The sequence below is a fragment of the Micromesistius poutassou genome (assembly GCF_964030765.1).
Source record: "Micromesistius poutassou genome assembly, chromosome: 24".
NCBI classification, from domain to species: Eukaryota; Metazoa; Chordata; class Actinopteri; order Gadiformes; family Gadidae; genus Micromesistius; species Micromesistius poutassou.
The window spans coordinates 5,406,625-5,425,579 of NC_140294.1; the positions used below are offsets into that span (position 1 = coordinate 5,406,625).

General features: G+C 46.6%; 27 non-coding genes across 27 annotated transcripts; all 27 read left to right on the forward strand.

Annotated features, from left to right (window-relative positions):
• The first annotated feature begins 607 nt into the window (after window positions 1-607).
• Window positions 608-798, forward strand: LOC311370485 (U2 spliceosomal RNA). Its single transcript, XR_014640808.1, has one exon. It is a non-coding gene; the product is annotated as a U2 spliceosomal RNA (small nuclear RNA).
• Window positions 799-1,219: 421 nt separating this feature from the next.
• On the forward strand, window positions 1,220-1,384 carry LOC311370391 (U1 spliceosomal RNA). Its single transcript, XR_014640715.1, has one exon. It is a non-coding gene; the product is annotated as a U1 spliceosomal RNA (small nuclear RNA).
• Window positions 1,385-1,652: 268 nt separating this feature from the next.
• LOC311370003 (5S ribosomal RNA) lies at window positions 1,653-1,771 on the forward strand. Its single transcript, XR_014640332.1, has one exon. It is a non-coding gene; the product is annotated as a 5S ribosomal RNA (ribosomal RNA).
• An 888-nt stretch (window positions 1,772-2,659) lies between these two features.
• LOC311370486 (U2 spliceosomal RNA) lies at window positions 2,660-2,850 on the forward strand. Its single transcript, XR_014640809.1, has one exon. It is a non-coding gene; the product is annotated as a U2 spliceosomal RNA (small nuclear RNA).
• Window positions 2,851-3,271: 421 nt separating this feature from the next.
• Window positions 3,272-3,436, forward strand: LOC311370254 (U1 spliceosomal RNA). Its single transcript, XR_014640579.1, has one exon. It is a non-coding gene; the product is annotated as a U1 spliceosomal RNA (small nuclear RNA).
• Window positions 3,437-3,705: 269 nt separating this feature from the next.
• LOC311370004 (5S ribosomal RNA) lies at window positions 3,706-3,824 on the forward strand. The gene has a single exon (XR_014640333.1). It is a non-coding gene; the product is annotated as a 5S ribosomal RNA (ribosomal RNA).
• An 860-nt stretch (window positions 3,825-4,684) lies between these two features.
• On the forward strand, window positions 4,685-4,875 carry LOC311370487 (U2 spliceosomal RNA). Its single transcript, XR_014640810.1, has one exon. It is a non-coding gene; the product is annotated as a U2 spliceosomal RNA (small nuclear RNA).
• A 421-nt stretch (window positions 4,876-5,296) lies between these two features.
• Window positions 5,297-5,461, forward strand: LOC311370255 (U1 spliceosomal RNA). The gene has a single exon (XR_014640580.1). It is a non-coding gene; the product is annotated as a U1 spliceosomal RNA (small nuclear RNA).
• Window positions 5,462-5,730: 269 nt separating this feature from the next.
• LOC311370005 (5S ribosomal RNA) lies at window positions 5,731-5,849 on the forward strand. Its single transcript, XR_014640334.1, has one exon. It is a non-coding gene; the product is annotated as a 5S ribosomal RNA (ribosomal RNA).
• Window positions 5,850-6,709: 860 nt separating this feature from the next.
• LOC311370488 (U2 spliceosomal RNA) lies at window positions 6,710-6,900 on the forward strand. Its single transcript, XR_014640811.1, has one exon. It is a non-coding gene; the product is annotated as a U2 spliceosomal RNA (small nuclear RNA).
• A 421-nt stretch (window positions 6,901-7,321) lies between these two features.
• LOC311370256 (U1 spliceosomal RNA) lies at window positions 7,322-7,486 on the forward strand. Its single transcript, XR_014640581.1, has one exon. It is a non-coding gene; the product is annotated as a U1 spliceosomal RNA (small nuclear RNA).
• A 269-nt stretch (window positions 7,487-7,755) lies between these two features.
• LOC311370006 (5S ribosomal RNA) lies at window positions 7,756-7,874 on the forward strand. Its single transcript, XR_014640335.1, has one exon. It is a non-coding gene; the product is annotated as a 5S ribosomal RNA (ribosomal RNA).
• An 870-nt stretch (window positions 7,875-8,744) lies between these two features.
• Window positions 8,745-8,935, forward strand: LOC311370490 (U2 spliceosomal RNA). The gene has a single exon (XR_014640813.1). It is a non-coding gene; the product is annotated as a U2 spliceosomal RNA (small nuclear RNA).
• Window positions 8,936-9,356: 421 nt separating this feature from the next.
• Window positions 9,357-9,521, forward strand: LOC311370392 (U1 spliceosomal RNA). The gene has a single exon (XR_014640716.1). It is a non-coding gene; the product is annotated as a U1 spliceosomal RNA (small nuclear RNA).
• Window positions 9,522-9,789: 268 nt separating this feature from the next.
• On the forward strand, window positions 9,790-9,908 carry LOC311370007 (5S ribosomal RNA). The gene has a single exon (XR_014640336.1). It is a non-coding gene; the product is annotated as a 5S ribosomal RNA (ribosomal RNA).
• An 888-nt stretch (window positions 9,909-10,796) lies between these two features.
• LOC311370491 (U2 spliceosomal RNA) lies at window positions 10,797-10,987 on the forward strand. Its single transcript, XR_014640814.1, has one exon. It is a non-coding gene; the product is annotated as a U2 spliceosomal RNA (small nuclear RNA).
• A 421-nt stretch (window positions 10,988-11,408) lies between these two features.
• On the forward strand, window positions 11,409-11,573 carry LOC311370258 (U1 spliceosomal RNA). Its single transcript, XR_014640583.1, has one exon. It is a non-coding gene; the product is annotated as a U1 spliceosomal RNA (small nuclear RNA).
• A 269-nt stretch (window positions 11,574-11,842) lies between these two features.
• LOC311370008 (5S ribosomal RNA) lies at window positions 11,843-11,961 on the forward strand. The gene has a single exon (XR_014640337.1). It is a non-coding gene; the product is annotated as a 5S ribosomal RNA (ribosomal RNA).
• Window positions 11,962-12,871: 910 nt separating this feature from the next.
• Window positions 12,872-13,062, forward strand: LOC311370492 (U2 spliceosomal RNA). The gene has a single exon (XR_014640815.1). It is a non-coding gene; the product is annotated as a U2 spliceosomal RNA (small nuclear RNA).
• A 421-nt stretch (window positions 13,063-13,483) lies between these two features.
• Window positions 13,484-13,648, forward strand: LOC311370259 (U1 spliceosomal RNA). The gene has a single exon (XR_014640584.1). It is a non-coding gene; the product is annotated as a U1 spliceosomal RNA (small nuclear RNA).
• A 269-nt stretch (window positions 13,649-13,917) lies between these two features.
• LOC311370009 (5S ribosomal RNA) lies at window positions 13,918-14,036 on the forward strand. The gene has a single exon (XR_014640338.1). It is a non-coding gene; the product is annotated as a 5S ribosomal RNA (ribosomal RNA).
• Window positions 14,037-14,945: 909 nt separating this feature from the next.
• Window positions 14,946-15,136, forward strand: LOC311370493 (U2 spliceosomal RNA). Its single transcript, XR_014640816.1, has one exon. It is a non-coding gene; the product is annotated as a U2 spliceosomal RNA (small nuclear RNA).
• A 421-nt stretch (window positions 15,137-15,557) lies between these two features.
• Window positions 15,558-15,722, forward strand: LOC311370260 (U1 spliceosomal RNA). Its single transcript, XR_014640585.1, has one exon. It is a non-coding gene; the product is annotated as a U1 spliceosomal RNA (small nuclear RNA).
• A 269-nt stretch (window positions 15,723-15,991) lies between these two features.
• LOC311370010 (5S ribosomal RNA) lies at window positions 15,992-16,110 on the forward strand. The gene has a single exon (XR_014640339.1). It is a non-coding gene; the product is annotated as a 5S ribosomal RNA (ribosomal RNA).
• An 874-nt stretch (window positions 16,111-16,984) lies between these two features.
• LOC311370494 (U2 spliceosomal RNA) lies at window positions 16,985-17,175 on the forward strand. The gene has a single exon (XR_014640817.1). It is a non-coding gene; the product is annotated as a U2 spliceosomal RNA (small nuclear RNA).
• A 421-nt stretch (window positions 17,176-17,596) lies between these two features.
• Window positions 17,597-17,761, forward strand: LOC311370393 (U1 spliceosomal RNA). The gene has a single exon (XR_014640717.1). It is a non-coding gene; the product is annotated as a U1 spliceosomal RNA (small nuclear RNA).
• A 268-nt stretch (window positions 17,762-18,029) lies between these two features.
• On the forward strand, window positions 18,030-18,148 carry LOC311370011 (5S ribosomal RNA). Its single transcript, XR_014640340.1, has one exon. It is a non-coding gene; the product is annotated as a 5S ribosomal RNA (ribosomal RNA).
• The last annotated feature ends 807 nt before the right edge of the window (window positions 18,149-18,955 follow it).

Sequence of the window (18,955 nt, forward strand, 5' to 3'; positions counted from 1 at the left end):
CACACACACACACACACACACACACAACAGAACATGATACCTGATATTATAACTTAGAGGATAGTGAAATATCAAAAACTATTCAATCGGATAATAATTGCGCTATCTGAGGATATTTGCCTACCTGTCGCTCATGAGGTCCGAGAAGAACTGAGCAGAATCTGGCTCTGTCCTGCTTATATTGCCTGTGAGTTCTGTTGGTAAGGCTGCCTGGGTTTGTGACGGCATAATGAGGAGAGCGTTCTTGGTCACCGGTTTATTCAGACGCGCCAGTGTGAGTTTATTGGGGCAGCGTAATGCATTCACTGCATGCTTTTCTGAATCAACGAGTTAAGTATCTCAGAATTATGGGATACGTTTTGATGGCAAATAAAAACGATGCTGTATTTTTCTGAATGAACCAGATAATCCCAAGAGAAGCTGCGTTAGCACAAATGATAAATAAACTCGTTTTTCAGGATAAATATAGTCTTGACAACACGCTATGTGTGGTGGACGCCTAGTGGTCCTTTTGAATTTGTATAGGCTGAGGCTGTTCTCGCTGTTAAACCGCCAAGCAGAGCGTCGTGTCTGGGAAGGTGGCCTCTAGGCCTGACCATGTGTGGGTATCGCTTCTCGGCCTTTTGGCTAAGATCAAGTGTAGTATCTGTTCTTATCAGTTTAATATCTGATACGTCCCCTACCCGGGGACCATATATTAAATTGATTTTTGGAACTTGGAGATGGAAAAGGGGCTTGCTCCGTCCACTCCACGCATCGACCTGGTATTGCAGTACCTCCAGGACCGGTGCACCCTCCTATGACTGTTCAAATCAAAAGGCATCTCCTGCTGATGCTACACCCGTCCGCGTTTGAGACAACAAAGTGACATGGATCATTTACAGTTTAAACGTGCGTATGAAAACGCACCATGAACATTTATTCCAACGGGATTCTGTTATAGGCTATGTATATATTTATATAAACAATAATACATTGTAGTGTTCAAATAACTCTGATCTCCAGGTTTGCTGTCGTTTTGCTTCCACCCACGCTGATTTCAGATGCAAGTTAAAAACGTGTGATCGGTGGTCTACAGCGTCTATACAGTCTAGACGTGCAGGAATGTTGCCAACACTTTGTGTTCCAGTGTATCTCGTCCCTTTGCTGAATGCTTTGCAACCGTCCCCCACGGGAGCACGCGTGGGCAACGTGTAGCCACCCTGAACGCTCACAACTCATACTTACCTGGCAAGGGAGATACCATGATCAAGAAGGTGGTTCACCCATAGCGAGGCTCAGCCATTGCACTGAGGCTGTTGCTGACCCGTGCGAATTCCCCAAATGTGGGAATCTTGATTGCATAATTTCTGGTAGTGGGGGACTGCGTTCGCGCTCTCCCCTGATTATGTTGTTCTAAAGAAAAAACAGCTACGAATGCCTGCATCGCACCCCAGGTGTTGGAGCGCTACGTTTCTTCAAACGTTTACACAAACGCATACGCAGTGCATTGCCTTGCGTTTTTATACGGAGCTTTGAGTCTGGAATAACGTATTCCTTCATACATCTATTCATTGTGGTATAACTAATCATTGTTTCTGTACAAGTGCGACCCCTGGCCCACTCCTAATGTGCTCCTGCGCATAAAAGCGTGTTTGGCGACGGGTAGAATTGCTTACGGCCATACCACCCTGAACACGCCCGATCTCGTCTGATCTCGGAAGCTAAGCAGGGTCGGGCCTGGTTAGTACTTGGATGGGAGACCGCCTGGGAATACCAGGTGCTGTAAGCTTTTTCTTTTCATCTCGAGCTTTTTGCCTGCAATTGTTTACCGTGGCCGGATCTTTACCGCCAACTGTTTGGGAGAATTGAAGCAACATACAGACACTGACAACGTCTCTCCAAAATCTTTTTGTGAAACACGCGGACAGTATAGTGAGACTGCCAGCAGGGAGCACCAGAGAGCTGCGACGAGAGCTCTACATTTCGACAACCTTCAGGCGCGCACACACACACACACACACACGCGCACGCGCACACACACACACACACACACACACACACACACACACACACACACACACACACACACACACACAACAGAACATGATACCTGATATTATAACTTAGAGGATAGTGAAATATCAAAAACTATTCAATCGGATAATAATTGCGCTATCTGAGGATATTTGCCTACCTGTCGCTCATGAGGTCCGAGAAGAACTGAGCAGAATCTGGCTCTGTCCTGCTTATATTGCCTGTGAGTTCTGTTGGTAAGGCTGCCTGGGTTTGTGACGGCATAATGAGGAGAGCGTTCTTGGTCACCGGTTTATTCAGACGCGCCAGTGTGAGTTTATTGGGGCAGCGTAATGCATTCACTGCATGCTTTTCTGAATCAACGAGTTAAGTATCTCAGAATTATGGGATACGTTTTGATGGCAAATAAAAACGATGCTGTATTTTTCTGAATGAACCAGATAATCCCAAGAGAAGCTGCGTTAGCACAAATGATAAATAAACTCGTTTTTCAGGATAAATATAGTCTTGACAACACGCTATGTGTGGTGGACGCCTAGTGGTCCTTTTGAATTTGTATAGGCTGAGGCTGTTCTCGCTGTTAAACCGCCAAGCAGAGCGTCGTGTCTGGGAAGGTGGCCTCTAGGCCTGACCATGTGTGGGTATCGCTTCTCGGCCTTTTGGCTAAGATCAAGTGTAGTATCTGTTCTTATCAGTTTAATATCTGATACGTCCCCTACCCGGGGACCATATATTAAATTGATTTTTGGAACTTGGAGATGGAAAAGGGGCTTGCTCCGTCCACTCCACGCATCGACCTGGTATTGCAGTACCTCCAGGACCGGTGCACCCTCCTATGACTGTTCAAATCAAAAGGCATCTCCTGCTGATGCTACACCCGTCCGCGTTTGAGACAACAAAGTGACATGGATCATTTACAGTTTAAACGTGCGTATGAAAACGCACCATGAACATTTATTCCAACGGGATTCTGTTATAGGCTATGTATATATTTATATAAACAATAATACATTGTAGTGTTCAAATAACTCTGATCTCCAGGTTTGCTGTCGTTTTGCTTCCACCCACGCTGATTTCAGATGCAAGTTAAAAACGTGTGATCGGTGGTCTACAGTGTCTATACAGTCTAGACGTGCAGGAATGTTGCCAACACTTTGTGTTCCAGTGTATCTCGTCCCTTTGCAGAATGCTTTGCAACCGTCCCCCACGGGAGCACGCGTGGGCAACGTGTAGCCACCCTGAACGCTCACAACTCATACTTACCTGGCAAGGGAGATACCATGATCAAGAAGGTGGTTCACCCATAGCGAGGCTCAGCCATTGCACTGAGGCTGTTGCTGACCCGTGCGAATTCCCCAAATGTGGGAATCTCGATTGCATAATTTCTGGTAGTGGGGGACTGCGTTCGCGCTCTCCCCTGATTATGTTGTTCTAAAGAAAAAACAGCTACGAATGCCTGCAATCGCACCCCAGGTGTTGGAGCGCTACGTTTCTTCAAACGTTTACACAAACGCATACGCAGTGTATTGCATTGCGTTTTTATACGGAGCTTTGAGTCTGGAATAACGTATTCCTTCATTCATCTATTCATTGTGGTATAACTAATCATTGTTTCTGTACAAGTGCGACCCCTGGCCCACTCCTAATGTGCTCCTGCGTATAAAAGCGTGTTTGGCGACGGGTAGAATTGCTTACGGCCATACCACCCTGAACACGCCCGATCTCGTCTGATCTCGGAAGCTAAGCAGGGTCGGGCCTGGTTAGTACTTGGATGGGAGACCGCCTGGGAATACCAGGTGCTGTAAGCTTTTTCTTTTCATCTCGAGCTTTTTGCCTGCAATTGTTTACCGTGGCCGGATCTTTACCGCCAACTGTTTGGGAGAATTGAAGCAACATACAGACACTGACAACGTCTCTCCAAAATCTTTTTGTGAAACACGCGGACAGTATAGTGAGACTGCCAGCAGGGAGCACCAGAGAGCTGCGACGAGAGCTCTACATTTCGACAACCTTCAGGCGCGCACACACACACACACACACGCGCACGCGCACACACACACACACACACACACACACACACACACACAACAGAACATGATACCTGATATTATAACTTAGAGGATAGTGAAATATCAAAAACTATTCAATCGGATAATAATTGCGCTATCTGAGGATATTTGCCTACCTGTCGCTCATGAGGTCCGAGAAGAACTGAGCAGAATCTGGCTCTGTCCTGCTTATATTGCCTGTGAGTTCTGTTGGTAAGGCTGCCTGGGTTTGTGACGGCATAATGAGGAGAGCGTTCTTGGTCACCGGTTTATTCAGACGCGCCAGTGTGAGTTTATTGGGGCAGCGTAATGCATTCACTGCATGCTTTTCTGAATCAACGAGTTAAGTATCTCAGAATTATGGGATACGTTTTGATGGCAAATAAAAACGATGCTGTATTTTTCTGAATGAACCAGATAATCCCAAGAGAAGCTGCGTTAGCACAAATGATAAATAAACTCGTTTTTCAGGATAAATATAGTCTTGACAACACGCTATGTGTGGTGGACGCCTAGTGGTCCTTTTGAATTTGTATAGGCTGAGGCTGTTCTCGCTGTTAAACCGCCAAGCAGAGCGTCGTGTCTGGGAAGGTGGCCTCTAGGCCTGACCATGTGTGGGTATCGCTTCTCGGCCTTTTGGCTAAGATCAAGTGTAGTATCTGTTCTTATCAGTTTAATATCTGATACGTCCCCTACCCGGGGACCATATATTAAATTGATTTTTGGAACTTGGAGATGGAAAAGGGGCTTGCTCCGTCCACTCCACGCATCGACCTGGTATTGCAGTACCTCCAGGACCGGTGCACCCTCCTATGACTGTTCAAATCAAAAGGCATCTCCTGCTGATGCTACACCCGTCCGCGTTTGAGACAACAAAGTGACATGGATCATTTACAGTTTAAACGTGCGTATGAAAACGCACCATGAACATTTATTCCAACGGGATTCTGTTATAGGCTATGTATATATTTATATAAACAATAATACATTGTAGTGTTCAAATAACTCTGATCTCCAGGTTTGCTGTCGTTTTGCTTCCACCCACGCTGATTTCAGATGCAAGTTAAAAACGTGTGATCGGTGGTCTACAGTGTCTATACAGTCTAGACGTGCAGGAATGTTGCCAACACTTTGTGTTCCAGTGTATCTCGTCCCTTTGCAGAATGCTTTGCAACCGTCCCCCACGGGAGCACGCGTGGGCAACGTGTAGCCACCCTGAACGCTCACAACTCATACTTACCTGGCAAGGGAGATACCATGATCAAGAAGGTGGTTCACCCATAGCGAGGCTCAGCCATTGCACTGAGGCTGTTGCTGACCCGTGCGAATTCCCCAAATGTGGGAATCTCGATTGCATAATTTCTGGTAGTGGGGGACTGCGTTCGCGCTCTCCCCTGATTATGTTGTTCTAAAGAAAAAACAGCTACGAATGCCTGCAATCGCACCCCAGGTGTTGGAGCGCTACGTTTCTTCAAACGTTTACACAAACGCATACGCAGTGTATTGCATTGCGTTTTTATACGGAGCTTTGAGTCTGGAATAACGTATTCCTTCATTCATCTATTCATTGTGGTATAACTAATCATTGTTTCTGTACAAGTGCGACCCCTGGCCCACTCCTAATGTGCTCCTGCGTATAAAAGCGTGTTTGGCGACGGGTAGAATTGCTTACGGCCATACCACCCTGAACACGCCCGATCTCGTCTGATCTCGGAAGCTAAGCAGGGTCGGGCCTGGTTAGTACTTGGATGGGAGACCGCCTGGGAATACCAGGTGCTGTAAGCTTTTTCTTTTCATCTCGAGCTTTTTGCCTGCAATTGTTTACCGTGGCCGGATCTTTACCGCCAACTGTTTGGGAGAATTGAAGCAACATACAGACACTGACAACGTCTCTCCAAAATCTTTTTGTGAAACACGCGGACAGTATAGTGAGACTGCCAGCAGGGAGCACCAGAGAGCTGCGACGAGAGCTCTACATTTCGACAACCTTCAGGCGCGCACACACACACACACACACGCGCACGCGCACACACACACACACACACACACACACACACACACACAACAGAACATGATACCTGATATTATAACTTAGAGGATAGTGAAATATCAAAAACTATTCAATCGGATAATAATTGCGCTATCTGAGGATATTTGCCTACCTGTCGCTCATGAGGTCCGAGAAGAACTGAGCAGAATCTGGCTCTGTCCTGCTTATATTGCCTGTGAGTTCTGTTGGTAAGGCTGCCTGGGTTTGTGACGGCATAATGAGGAGAGCGTTCTTGGTCACCGGTTTATTCAGACGCGCCAGTGTGAGTTTATTGGGGCAGCGTAATGCATTCACTGCATGCTTTTCTGAATCAACGAGTTAAGTATCTCAGAATTATGGGATACGTTTTGATGGCAAATAAAAACGATGCTGTATTTTTCTGAATGAACCAGATAATCCCAAGAGAAGCTGCGTTAGCACAAATGATAAATAAACTCGTTTTTCAGGATAAATATAGTCTTGACAACACGCTATGTGTGGTGGACGCCTAGTGGTCCTTTTGAATTTGTATAGGCTGAGGCTGTTCTCGCTGTTAAACCGCCAAGCAGAGCGTCGTGTCTGGGAAGGTGGCCTCTAGGCCTGACCATGTGTGGGTATCGCTTCTCGGCCTTTTGGCTAAGATCAAGTGTAGTATCTGTTCTTATCAGTTTAATATCTGATACGTCCCCTACCCGGGGACCATATATTAAATTGATTTTTGGAACTTGGAGATGGAAAAGGGGCTTGCTCCGTCCACTCCACGCATCGACCTGGTATTGCAGTACCTCCAGGACCGGTGCACCCTCCTATGACTGTTCAAATCAAAAGGCATCTCCTGCTGATGCTACACCCGTCCGCGTTTGAGACAACAAAGTGACATGGATCATTTACAGTTTAAACGTGCGTATGAAAACGCACCATGAACATTTATTCCAACGGGATTCTGTTATAGGCTATGTATATATTTATATAAACAATAATACATTGTAGTGTTCAAATAACTCTGATCTCCAGGTTTGCTGTCGTTTTGCTTCCACCCACGCTGATTTCAGATGCAAGTTAAAAACGTGTGATCGGTGGTCTACAGTGTCTATACAGTCTAGACGTGCAGGAATGTTGCCAACACTTTGTGTTCCAGTGTATCTCGTCCCTTTGCAGAATGCTTTGCAACCGTCCCCCACGGGAGCACGCGTGGGCAACGTGTAGCCACCCTGAACGCTCAAAACTCATACTTACCTGGCAAGGGAGATACCATGATCAAGAAGGTGGTTCACCCATAGCGAGGCTCAGCCATTGCACTGAGGCTGTTGCTGACCCGTGCGAATTCCCCAAATGTGGGAATCTCGATTGCATAATTTCTGGTAGTGGGGGACTGCGTTCGCGCTCTCCCCTGATTATGTTGTTCTAAAGAAAAAACAGCTACGAATGCCTGCAATCGCACCCCAGGTGTTGGAGCGCTACGTTTCTTCAAACGTTTACACAAACGCATACGCAGTGTATTGCATTGCGTTTTTATACGGAGCTTTGAGTCTGGAATAACGTATTCCTTCATTCATCTATTCATTGTGGTATAACTAATCATTGTTTCTGTACAAGTGCGACCCCTGGCCCACTCCTAATGTGCTCCTGCGTATAAAAGCGTGTTTGGCGACGGGTAGAATTGCTTACGGCCATACCACCCTGAACACGCCCGATCTCGTCTGATCTCGGAAGCTAAGCAGGGTCGGGCCTGGTTAGTACTTGGATGGGAGACCGCCTGGGAATACCAGGTGCTGTAAGCTTTTTCTTTTCATCTCGAGCTTTTTGCCTGCAATTGTTTACCGTGGCCGGATCTTTACCGCCAACTGTTTGGGAGAATTGAAGCAACATACAGACACTGACAACGTCTCTCCAAAATCTTTTTGTGAAACACGCGGACAGTATAGTGAGACTGCCAGCAGGGAGCACCAGAGAGCTGCGACGAGAGCTCTACATTTCGACAACCTTCAGGCGCGCACACACACACACACACACGCGCACGCGCACACACACACACACACACACACACACACACACACACACACACACACAACAGAACATGATACCTGATATTATAACTTAGAGGATAGTGAAATATCAAAAACTATTCAATCGGATAATAATTGCGCTATCTGAGGATATTTGCCTACCTGTCGCTCATGAGGTCCGAGAAGAACTGAGCAGAATCTGGCTCTGTCCTGCTTATATTGCCTGTGAGTTCTGTTGGTAAGGCTGCCTGGGTTTGTGACGGCATAATGAGGAGAGCGTTCTTGGTCACCGGTTTATTCAGACGCGCCAGTGTGAGTTTATTGGGGCAGCGTAATGCATTCACTGCATGCTTTTCTGAATCAACGAGTTAAGTATCTCAGAATTATGGGATACGTTTTGATGGCAAATAAAAACGATGCTGTATTTTTCTGAATGAACCAGATAATCCCAAGAGAAGCTGCGTTAGCACAAATGATAAATAAACTCGTTTTTCAGGATAAATATAGTCTTGACAACACGCTATGTGTGGTGGACGCCTAGTGGTCCTTTTGAATTTGTATAGGCTGAGGCTGTTCTCGCTGTTAAACCGCCAAGCAGAGCGTCGTGTCTGGGAAGGTGGCCTCTAGGCCTGACCATGTGTGGGTATCGCTTCTCGGCCTTTTGGCTAAGATCAAGTGTAGTATCTGTTCTTATCAGTTTAATATCTGATACGTCCCCTACCCGGGGACCATATATTAAATTGATTTTTGGAACTTGGAGATGGAAAAGGGGCTTGCTCCGTCCACTCCACGCATCGACCTGGTATTGCAGTACCTCCAGGACCGGTGCACCCTCCTATGACTGTTCAAATCAAAAGGCATTTCCTGCTGATGCTACACCCGTCCGCGTTTGAGACAACAAAGTGACATGGATCATTTACAGTTTAAACGTGCGTATGAAAACGCACCATGAACATTTATTCCAACGGGATTCTGTTATAGGCTATGTATATATTTATATAAACAATAATACATTGTAGTGTTCAAATAACTCTGATCTCCAGGTTTGCTGTCGTTTTGCTTCCACCCACGCTGATTTCAGATGCAAGTTAAAAACGTGTGATCGGTGGTCTACAGCGTCTATACAGTCTAGACGTGCAGGAATGTTGCCAACACTTTGTGTTCCAGTGTATCTCGTCCCTTTGCTGAATGCTTTGCAACCGTCCCCCACGGGAGCACGCGTGGGCAACGTGTAGCCACCCTGAACGCTCACAACTCATACTTACCTGGCAAGGGAGATACCATGATCAAGAAGGTGGTTCACCCATAGCGAGGCTCAGCCATTGCACTGAGGCTGTTGCTGACCCGTGCGAATTCCCCAAATGTGGGAATCTTGATTGCATAATTTCTGGTAGTGGGGGACTGCGTTCGCGCTCTCCCCTGATTATGTTGTTCTAAAGAAAAAACAGCTACGAATGCCTGCATCGCACCCCAGGTGTTGGAGCGCTACGTTTCTTCAAACGTTTACACAAACGCATACGCAGTGCATTGCCTTGCGTTTTTATACGGAGCTTTGAGTCTGGAATAACGTATTCCTTCATACATCTATTCATTGTGGTATAACTAATCATTGTTTCTGTACAAGTGCGACCCCTGGCCCACTCCTAATGTGCTCCTGCGCATAAAAGCGTGTTTGGCGACGGGTAGAATTGCTTACGGCCATACCACCCTGAACACGCCCGATCTCGTCTGATCTCGGAAGCTAAGCAGGGTCGGGCCTGGTTAGTACTTGGATGGGAGACCGCCTGGGAATACCAGGTGCTGTAAGCTTTTTCTTTTCATCTCGAGCTTTTTGCCTGCAATTGTTTACCGTGGCCGGATCTTTACCGCCAACTGTTTGGGAGAATTGAAGCAACATACAGACACTGACAACGTCTCTCCAAAATCTTTTTGTGAAACACGCGGACAGTATAGTGAGACTGCCAGCAGGGAGCACCAGAGAGCTGCGACGAGAGCTCTACATTTCAACAACCTTCAGGCGCGCACACACACACACACACACACACGCGCACGCGCACACACACACACACACACACACACACACACACACACACACACACACACACACACACACACAACAGAACATGATACCTGATATTATAACTTAGAGGATAGTGAAATATCAAAAACTATTCAATCGGATAATAATTGCGCTATCTGAGGATATTTGCCTACCTGTCGCTCATGAGGTCCGAGAAGAACTGAGCAGAATCTGGCTCTGTCCTGCTTATATTGCCTGTGAGTTCTGTTGGTAAGGCTGCCTGGGTTTGTGACGGCATAATGAGGAGAGCGTTCTTGGTCACCGGTTTATTCAGACGCGCCAGTGTGAGTTTATTGGGGCAGCGTAATGCATTCACTGCATGCTTTTCTGAATCAACGAGTTAAGTATCTCAGAATTATGGGATACGTTTTGATGGCAAATAAAAACGATGCTGTATTTTTCTGAATGAACCAGATAATCCCAAGAGAAGCTGCGTTAGCACAAATGATAAATAAACTCGTTTTTCAGGATAAATATAGTCTTGACAACACGCTATGTGTGGTGGACGCCTAGTGGTCCTTTTGAATTTGTATAGGCTGAGGCTGTTCTCGCTGTTAAACCGCCAAGCAGAGCGTCGTGTCTGGGAAGGTGGCCTCTAGGCCTGACCATGTGTGGGTATCGCTTCTCGGCCTTTTGGCTAAGATCAAGTGTAGTATCTGTTCTTATCAGTTTAATATCTGATACGTCCCCTACCCGGGGACCATATATTAAATTGATTTTTGGAACTTGGAGATGGAAAAGGGGCTTGCTCCGTCCACTCCACGCATCGACCTGGTATTGCAGTACCTCCAGGACCGGTGCACCCTCCTATGACTGTTCAAATCAAAAGGCATCTCCTGCTGATGCTACACCCGTCCGCGTTTGAGACAACAAAGTGACATGGATCATTTACAGTTTAAACGTGCGTATGAAAACGCACCATGAACATTTATTCCAACGGGATTCTGTTATAGGCTATGTATATATTTATATAAACAATAATACATTGTAGTGTTCAAATAACTCTGATCTCCAGGTTTGCTGTCGTTTTGCTTCCACCCACGCTGATTTCAGATGCAAGTTAAAAACGTGTGATCGGTGGTCTACAGTGTCTATACAGTCTAGACGTGCAGGAATGTTGCCAACACTTTGTGTTCCAGTGTATCTCGTCCCTTTGCAGAATGCTTTGCAACCGTCCCCCACGGGAGCACGCGTGGGCAACGTGTAGCCACCCTGAACGCTCACAACTCATACTTACCTGGCAAGGGAGATACCATGATCAAGAAGGTGGTTCACCCATAGCGAGGCTCAGCCATTGCACTGAGGCTGTTGCTGACCCGTGCGAATTCCCCAAATGTGGGAATCTCGATTGCATAATTTCTGGTAGTGGGGGACTGCGTTCGCGCTCTCCCCTGATTATGTTGTTCTAAAGAAAAAACAGCTACGAATGCCTGCAATCGCACCCCAGGTGTTGGAGCGCTACGTTTCTTCAAACGTTTACACAAACGCATACGCAGTGTATTGCATTGCGTTTTTATACGGAGCTTTGAGTCTGGAATAACGTATTCCTTCATTCATCTATTCATTGTGGTATAACTAATCATTGTTTCTGTACAAGTGCGACCCCTGGCCCACTCCTAATGTGCTCCTGCGTATAAAAGCGTGTTTGGCGACGGGTAGAATTGCTTACGGCCATACCACCCTGAACACGCCCGATCTCGTCTGATCTCGGAAGCTAAGCAGGGTCGGGCCTGGTTAGTACTTGGATGGGAGACCGCCTGGGAATACCAGGTGCTGTAAGCTTTTTCTTTTCATCTCGAGCTTTTTGCCTGCAATTGTTTACCGTGGCCGGATCTTTACCGCCAACTGTTTGGGAGAATTGAAGCAACATACAGACACTGACAACGTCTCTCCAAAATCTTTTTGTGAAACACGCGGACAGTATAGTGAGACTGCCAGCAGGGAGCACCAGAGAGCTGCGACGAGAGCTCTACATTTCGACAACCTTCAGGCGCGCACACACACACACACACACGCGCACGCGCACACACACACACACAAACACGCGCACGCGCACACACACACACACACACACACACACACACACACACACACACACACACACACACACAACAGAACATGATACCTGATATTATAACTTAGAGGATAGTGAAATATCAAAAACTATTCAATCGGATAATAATTGCGCTATCTGAGGATATTTGCCTACCTGTCGCTCATGAGGTCCGAGAAGAACTGAGCAGAATCTGGCTCTGTCCTGCTTATATTGCCTGTGAGTTCTGTTGGTAAGGCTGCCTGGGTTTGTGACGGCATAATGAGGAGAGCGTTCTTGGTCACCGGTTTATTCAGACGCGCCAGTGTGAGTTTATTGGGGCAGCGTAATGCATTCACTGCATGCTTTTCTGAATCAACGAGTTAAGTATCTCAGAATTATGGGATACGTTTTGATGGCAAATAAAAACGATGCTGTATTTTTCTGAATGAACCAGATAATCCCAAGAGAAGCTGCGTTAGCACAAATGATAAATAAACTCGTTTTTCAGGATAAATATAGTCTTGACAACACGCTATGTGTGGTGGACGCCTAGTGGTCCTTTTGAATTTGTATAGGCTGAGGCTGTTCTCGCTGTTAAACCGCCAAGCAGAGCGTCGTGTCTGGGAAGGTGGCCTCTAGGCCTGACCATGTGTGGGTATCGCTTCTCGGCCTTTTGGCTAAGATCAAGTGTAGTATCTGTTCTTATCAGTTTAATATCTGATACGTCCCCTACCCGGGGACCATATATTAAATTGATTTTTGGAACTTGGAGATGGAAAAGGGGCTTGCTCCGTCCACTCCACGCATCGACCTGGTATTGCAGTACCTCCAGGACCGGTGCACCCTCCTATGACTGTTCAAATCAAAAGGCATCTCCTGCTGATGCTACACCCGTCCGCGTTTGAGACAACAAAGTGACATGGATCATTTACAGTTTAAACGTGCGTATGAAAACGCACCATGAACATTTATTCCAACGGGATTCTGTTATAGGCTATGTATATATTTATATAAACAATAATACATTGTAGTGTTCAAATAACTCTGATCTCCAGGTTTGCTGTCGTTTTGCTTCCACCCACGCTGATTTCAGATGCAAGTTAAAAACGTGTGATCGGTGGTCTACAGTGTCTATACAGTCTAGACGTGCAGGAATGTTGCCAACACTTTGTGTTCCAGTGTATCTCGTCCCTTTGCAGAATGCTTTGCAACCGTCCCCCACGGGAGCACGCGTGGGCAACGTGTAGCCACCCTGAACGCTCAAAACTCATACTTACCTGGCAAGGGAGATACCATGATCAAGAAGGTGGTTCACCCATAGCGAGGCTCAGCCATTGCACTGAGGCTGTTGCTGACCCGTGCGAATTCCCCAAATGTGGGAATCTCGATTGCATAATTTCTGGTAGTGGGGGACTGCGTTCGCGCTCTCCCCTGATTATGTTGTTCTAAAGAAAAAACAGCTACGAATGCCTGCAATCGCACCCCAGGTGTTGGAGCGCTACGTTTCTTCAAACGTTTACACAAACGCATACGCAGTGTATTGCATTGCGTTTTTATACGGAGCTTTGAGTCTGGAATAACGTATTCCTTCATTCATCTATTCATTGTGGTATAACTAATCATTGTTTCTGTACAAGTGCGACCCCTGGCCCACTCCTAATGTGCTCCTGCGTATAAAAGCGTGTTTGGCGACGGGTAGAATTGCTTACGGCCATACCACCCTGAACACGCCCGATCTCGTCTGATCTCGGAAGCTAAGCAGGGTCGGGCCTGGTTAGTACTTGGATGGGAGACCGCCTGGGAATACCAGGTGCTGTAAGCTTTTTCTTTTCATCTCGAGCTTTTTGCCTGCAATTGTTTACCGTGGCCGGATCTTTACCGCCAACTGTTTGGGAGAATTGAAGCAACATACAGACACTGACAACGTCTCTCCAAAATTCTTTTTGTGAAACACGCGGACAGTATAGTGAGACTGCCAGCAGGGAGCACCAGAGAGCTGCGACGAGAGCTCTACATTTCGACAACCTTCAGGCGCGCACACACACACACACACACGCGCACGCGCACACACACACACACAAACACGCGCACGCGCACACACACACACACACACACACACACACACACACACACACACACACACACACACACACGAACATGATACCTGATATTATAACTTAGAGGATAGTGAAATATCAAAAACTATTCAATCGGATAATAATTGCGCTATCTGAGGATATTTGCCTACCTGTCGCTCATGAGGTCCGAGAAGAACTGAGCAGAATCTGGCTCTGTCCTGCTTATATTGCCTGTGAGTTCTGTTGGTAAGGCTGCCTGGGTTTGTGACGGCATAATGAGGAGAGCGTTCTTGGTCACCGGTTTATTCAGACGCGCCAGTGTGAGTTTATTGGGGCAGCGTAATGCATTCACTGCATGCTTTTCTGAATCAACGAGTTAAGTATCTCAGAATTATGGGATACGTTTTGATGGCAAATAAAAACGATGCTGTATTTTTCTGAATGAACCAGATAATCCCAAGAGAAGCTGCGTTAGCACAAATGATAAATAAACTCGTTTTTCAGGATAAATATAGTCTTGACAACACGCTATGTGTGGTGGACGCCTAGTGGTCCTTTTGAATTTGTATAGGCTGAGGCTGTTCTCGCTGTTAAACCGCCAAGCAGAGCGTCGTGTCTGGGAAGGTGGCCTCTAGGCCTGACCATGTGTGGGTATCGCTTCTCGGCCTTTTGGCTAAGATCAAGTGTAGTATCTGTTCTTATCAGTTTAATATCTGATACGTCCCCTACCCGGGGACCATATATTAAATTGATTTTTGGAACTTGGAGATGGAAAAGGGGCTTGCTCCGTCCACTCCACGCATCGACCTGGTATTGCAGTACCTCCAGGACCGGTGCACCCTCCTATGACTGTTCAAATCAAAAGGCATCTCCTGCTGATGCTACACCCGTCCGCGTTTGAGACAACAAAGTGACATGGATCATTTACAGTTTAAACGTGCGTATGAAAACGCACCATGAACATTTATTCCAACGGGATTCTGTTATAGGCTATGTATATATTTATATAAACAATAATACATTGTAGTGTTCAAATAACTCTGATCTCCAGGTTTGCTGTCGTTTTGCTTCCACCCACGCTGATTTCAGATGCAAGTTAAAAACGTGTGATCGGTGGTCTACAGTGTCTATACAGTCTAGACGTGCAGGAATGTTGCCAACACTTTGTGTTCCAGTGTATCTCGTCCCTTTGCAGAATGCTTTGCAACCGTCCCCCACGGGAGCACGCGTGGGCAACGTGTAGCCACCCTGAACGCTCACAACTCATACTTACCTGGCAAGGGAGATACCATGATCAAGAAGGTGGTTCACCCATAGCGAGGCTCAGCCATTGCACTGAGGCTGTTGCTGACCCGTGCGAATTCCCCAAATGTGGGAATCTCGATTGCATAATTTCTGGTAGTGGGGGACTGCGTTCGCGCTCTCCCCTGATTATGTTGTTCTAAAGAAAAAACAGCTACGAATGCCTGCAATCGCACCCCAGGTGTTGGAGCGCTACGTTTCTTCAAACGTTTACACAAACGCATACGCAGTGTATTGCATTGCGTTTTTATACGGAGCTTTGAGTCTGGAATAACGTATTCCTTCATTCATCTATTCATTGTGGTATAACTAATCATTGTTTCTGTACAAGTGCGACCCCTGGCCCACTCCTAATGTGCTCCTGCGTATAAAAGCGTGTTTGGCGACGGGTAGAATTGCTTACGGCCATACCACCCTGAACACGCCCGATCTCGTCTGATCTCGGAAGCTAAGCAGGGTCGGGCCTGGTTAGTACTTGGATGGGAGACCGCCTGGGAATACCAGGTGCTGTAAGCTTTTTCTTTTCATCTCGAGCTTTTTGCCTGCAATTGTTTACCGTGGCCGGATCTTTACCGCCAACTGTTTGGGAGAATTGAAGCAACATACAGACACTGACAACGTCTCTCCAAAATCTTTTTGTGAAACACGCGGACAGTATAGTGAGACTGCCAGCAGGGAGCACCAGAGAGCTGCGACGAGAGCTCTACATTTCGACAACCTTCAGGCGCGCACACACACACACACACACACGCGCACGCGCACACACACACACACACACACACACACACACACACACACACACACACACAACAGAACATGATACCTGATATTATAACTTAGAGGATAGTGAAATATCAAAAACTATTCAATCGGATAATAATTGCGCTATCTGAGGATATTTGCCTACCTGTCGCTCATGAGGTCCGAGAAGAACTGAGCAGAATCTGGCTCTGTCCTGCTTATATTGCCTGTGAGTTCTGTTGGTAAGGCTGCCTGGGTTTGTGACGGCATAATGAGGAGAGCGTTCTTGGTCACCGGTTTATTCAGACGCGCCAGTGTGAGTTTATTGGGGCAGCGTAATGCATTCACTGCATGCTTTTCTGAATCAACGAGTTAAGTATCTCAGAATTATGGGATACGTTTTGATGGCAAATAAAAACGATGCTGTATTTTTCTGAATGAACCAGATAATCCCAAGAGAAGCTGCGTTAGCACAAATGATAAATAAACTCGTTTTTCAGGATAAATATAGTCTTGACAACACGCTATGTGTGGTGGACGCCTAGTGGTCCTTTTGAATTTGTATAGGCTGAGGCTGTTCTCGCTGTTAAACCGCCAAGCAGAGCGTCGTGTCTGGGAAGGTGGCCTCTAGGCCTGACCATGTGTGGGTATCGCTTCTCGGCCTTTTGGCTAAGATCAAGTGTAGTATCTGTTCTTATCAGTTTAATATCTGATACGTCCCCTACCCGGGGACCATATATTAAATTGATTTTTGGAACTTGGAGATGGAAAAGGGGCTTGCTCCGTCCACTCCACGCATCGACCTGGTATTGCAGTACCTCCAGGACCGGTGCACCCTCCTATGACTGTTCAAATCAAAAGGCATCTCCTGCTGATGCTACACCCGTCCGCGTTTGAGACAACAAAGTGACATGGATCATTTACAGTTTAAACGTGCGTATGAAAACGCACCATGAACATTTATTCCAACGGGATTCTGTTATAGGCTATGTATATATTTATATAAACAATAATACATTGTAGTGTTCAAATAACTCTGATCTCCAGGTTTGCTGTCGTTTTGCTTCCACCCACGCTGATTTCAGATGCAAGTTAAAAACGTGTGATCGGTGGTCTACAGCGTCTATACAGTCTAGACGTGCAGGAATGTTGCCAACACTTTGTGTTCCAGTGTATCTCGTCCCTTTGCTGAATGCTTTGCAACCGTCCCCCACGGGAGCACGCGTGGGCAACGTGTAGCCACCCTGAACGCTCACAACTCATACTTACCTGGCAAGGGAGATACCATGATCAAGAAGGTGGTTCACCCATAGCGAGGCTCAGCCATTGCACTGAGGCTGTTGCTGACCCGTGCGAATTCCCCAAATGTGGGAATCTTGATTGCATAATTTCTGGTAGTGGGGGACTGCGTTCGCGCTCTCCCCTGATTATGTTGTTCTAAAGAAAAAACAGCTACGAATGCCTGCATCGCACCCCAGGTGTTGGAGCGCTACGTTTCTTCAAACGTTTACACAAACGCATACGCAGTGCATTGCCTTGCGTTTTTATACGGAGCTTTGAGTCTGGAATAACGTATTCCTTCATACATCTATTCATTGTGGTATAACTAATCATTGTTTCTGTACAAGTGCGACCCCTGGCCCACTCCTAATGTGCTCCTGCGCATAAAAGCGTGTTTGGCGACGGGTAGAATTGCTTACGGCCATACCACCCTGAACACGCCCGATCTCGTCTGATCTCGGAAGCTAAGCAGGGTCGGGCCTGGTTAGTACTTGGATGGGAGACCGCCTGGGAATACCAGGTGCTGTAAGCTTTTTCTTTTCATCTCGAGCTTTTTGCCTGCAATTGTTTACCGTGGCCGGATCTTTACCGCCAACTGTTTGGGAGAATTGAAGCAACATACAGACACTGACAACGTCTCTCCAAAATCTTTTTGTGAAACACGCGGACAGTATAGTGAGACTGCCAGCAGGGAGCACCAGAGAGCTGCGACGAGAGCTCTACATTTCGACAACCTTCAGGCGCGCACACACACACACACACACGCGCACGCGCACACACACACACACAAACACGCGCACGCGCACACACACACACACACACACACACACACACACACACACACACACACACACACACAACAGAACATGATACCTGATATTATAACTTAGAGGATAGTGAAATATCAAAAACTATTCAATCGGATAATAATTGCGCTATCTGAGGATATTTGCCTACCTGTCGCTCATGAGGTCCGAGAAGAACTGAGCAGAATCTGGCTCTGTCCTGCTTATATTGCCTGTGAGTTCTGTTGGTAAGGCTGCCTGGGTTTGTGACGGCATAATGAGGAGAGCGTTCTTGGTCACCGGTTTATTCAGACGCGCCAGTGTGAGTTTATTGGGGCAGCGTAATGCATTCACTGCATGCTTTTCTGAATCAACGAGTTAAGTATCTCAGAATTATGGGATACGTTTTGATGGCAAATAAAAACGATGCTGTATTTTTCTGAATGAACCAGATAATCCCAAGAGAAGCTGCGTTAGCACAAATGATAAATAAACTCGTTTTTCAGGATAAATATAGTCTTGACAACACGCTATGTGTGGTGGACGCCTAGTGG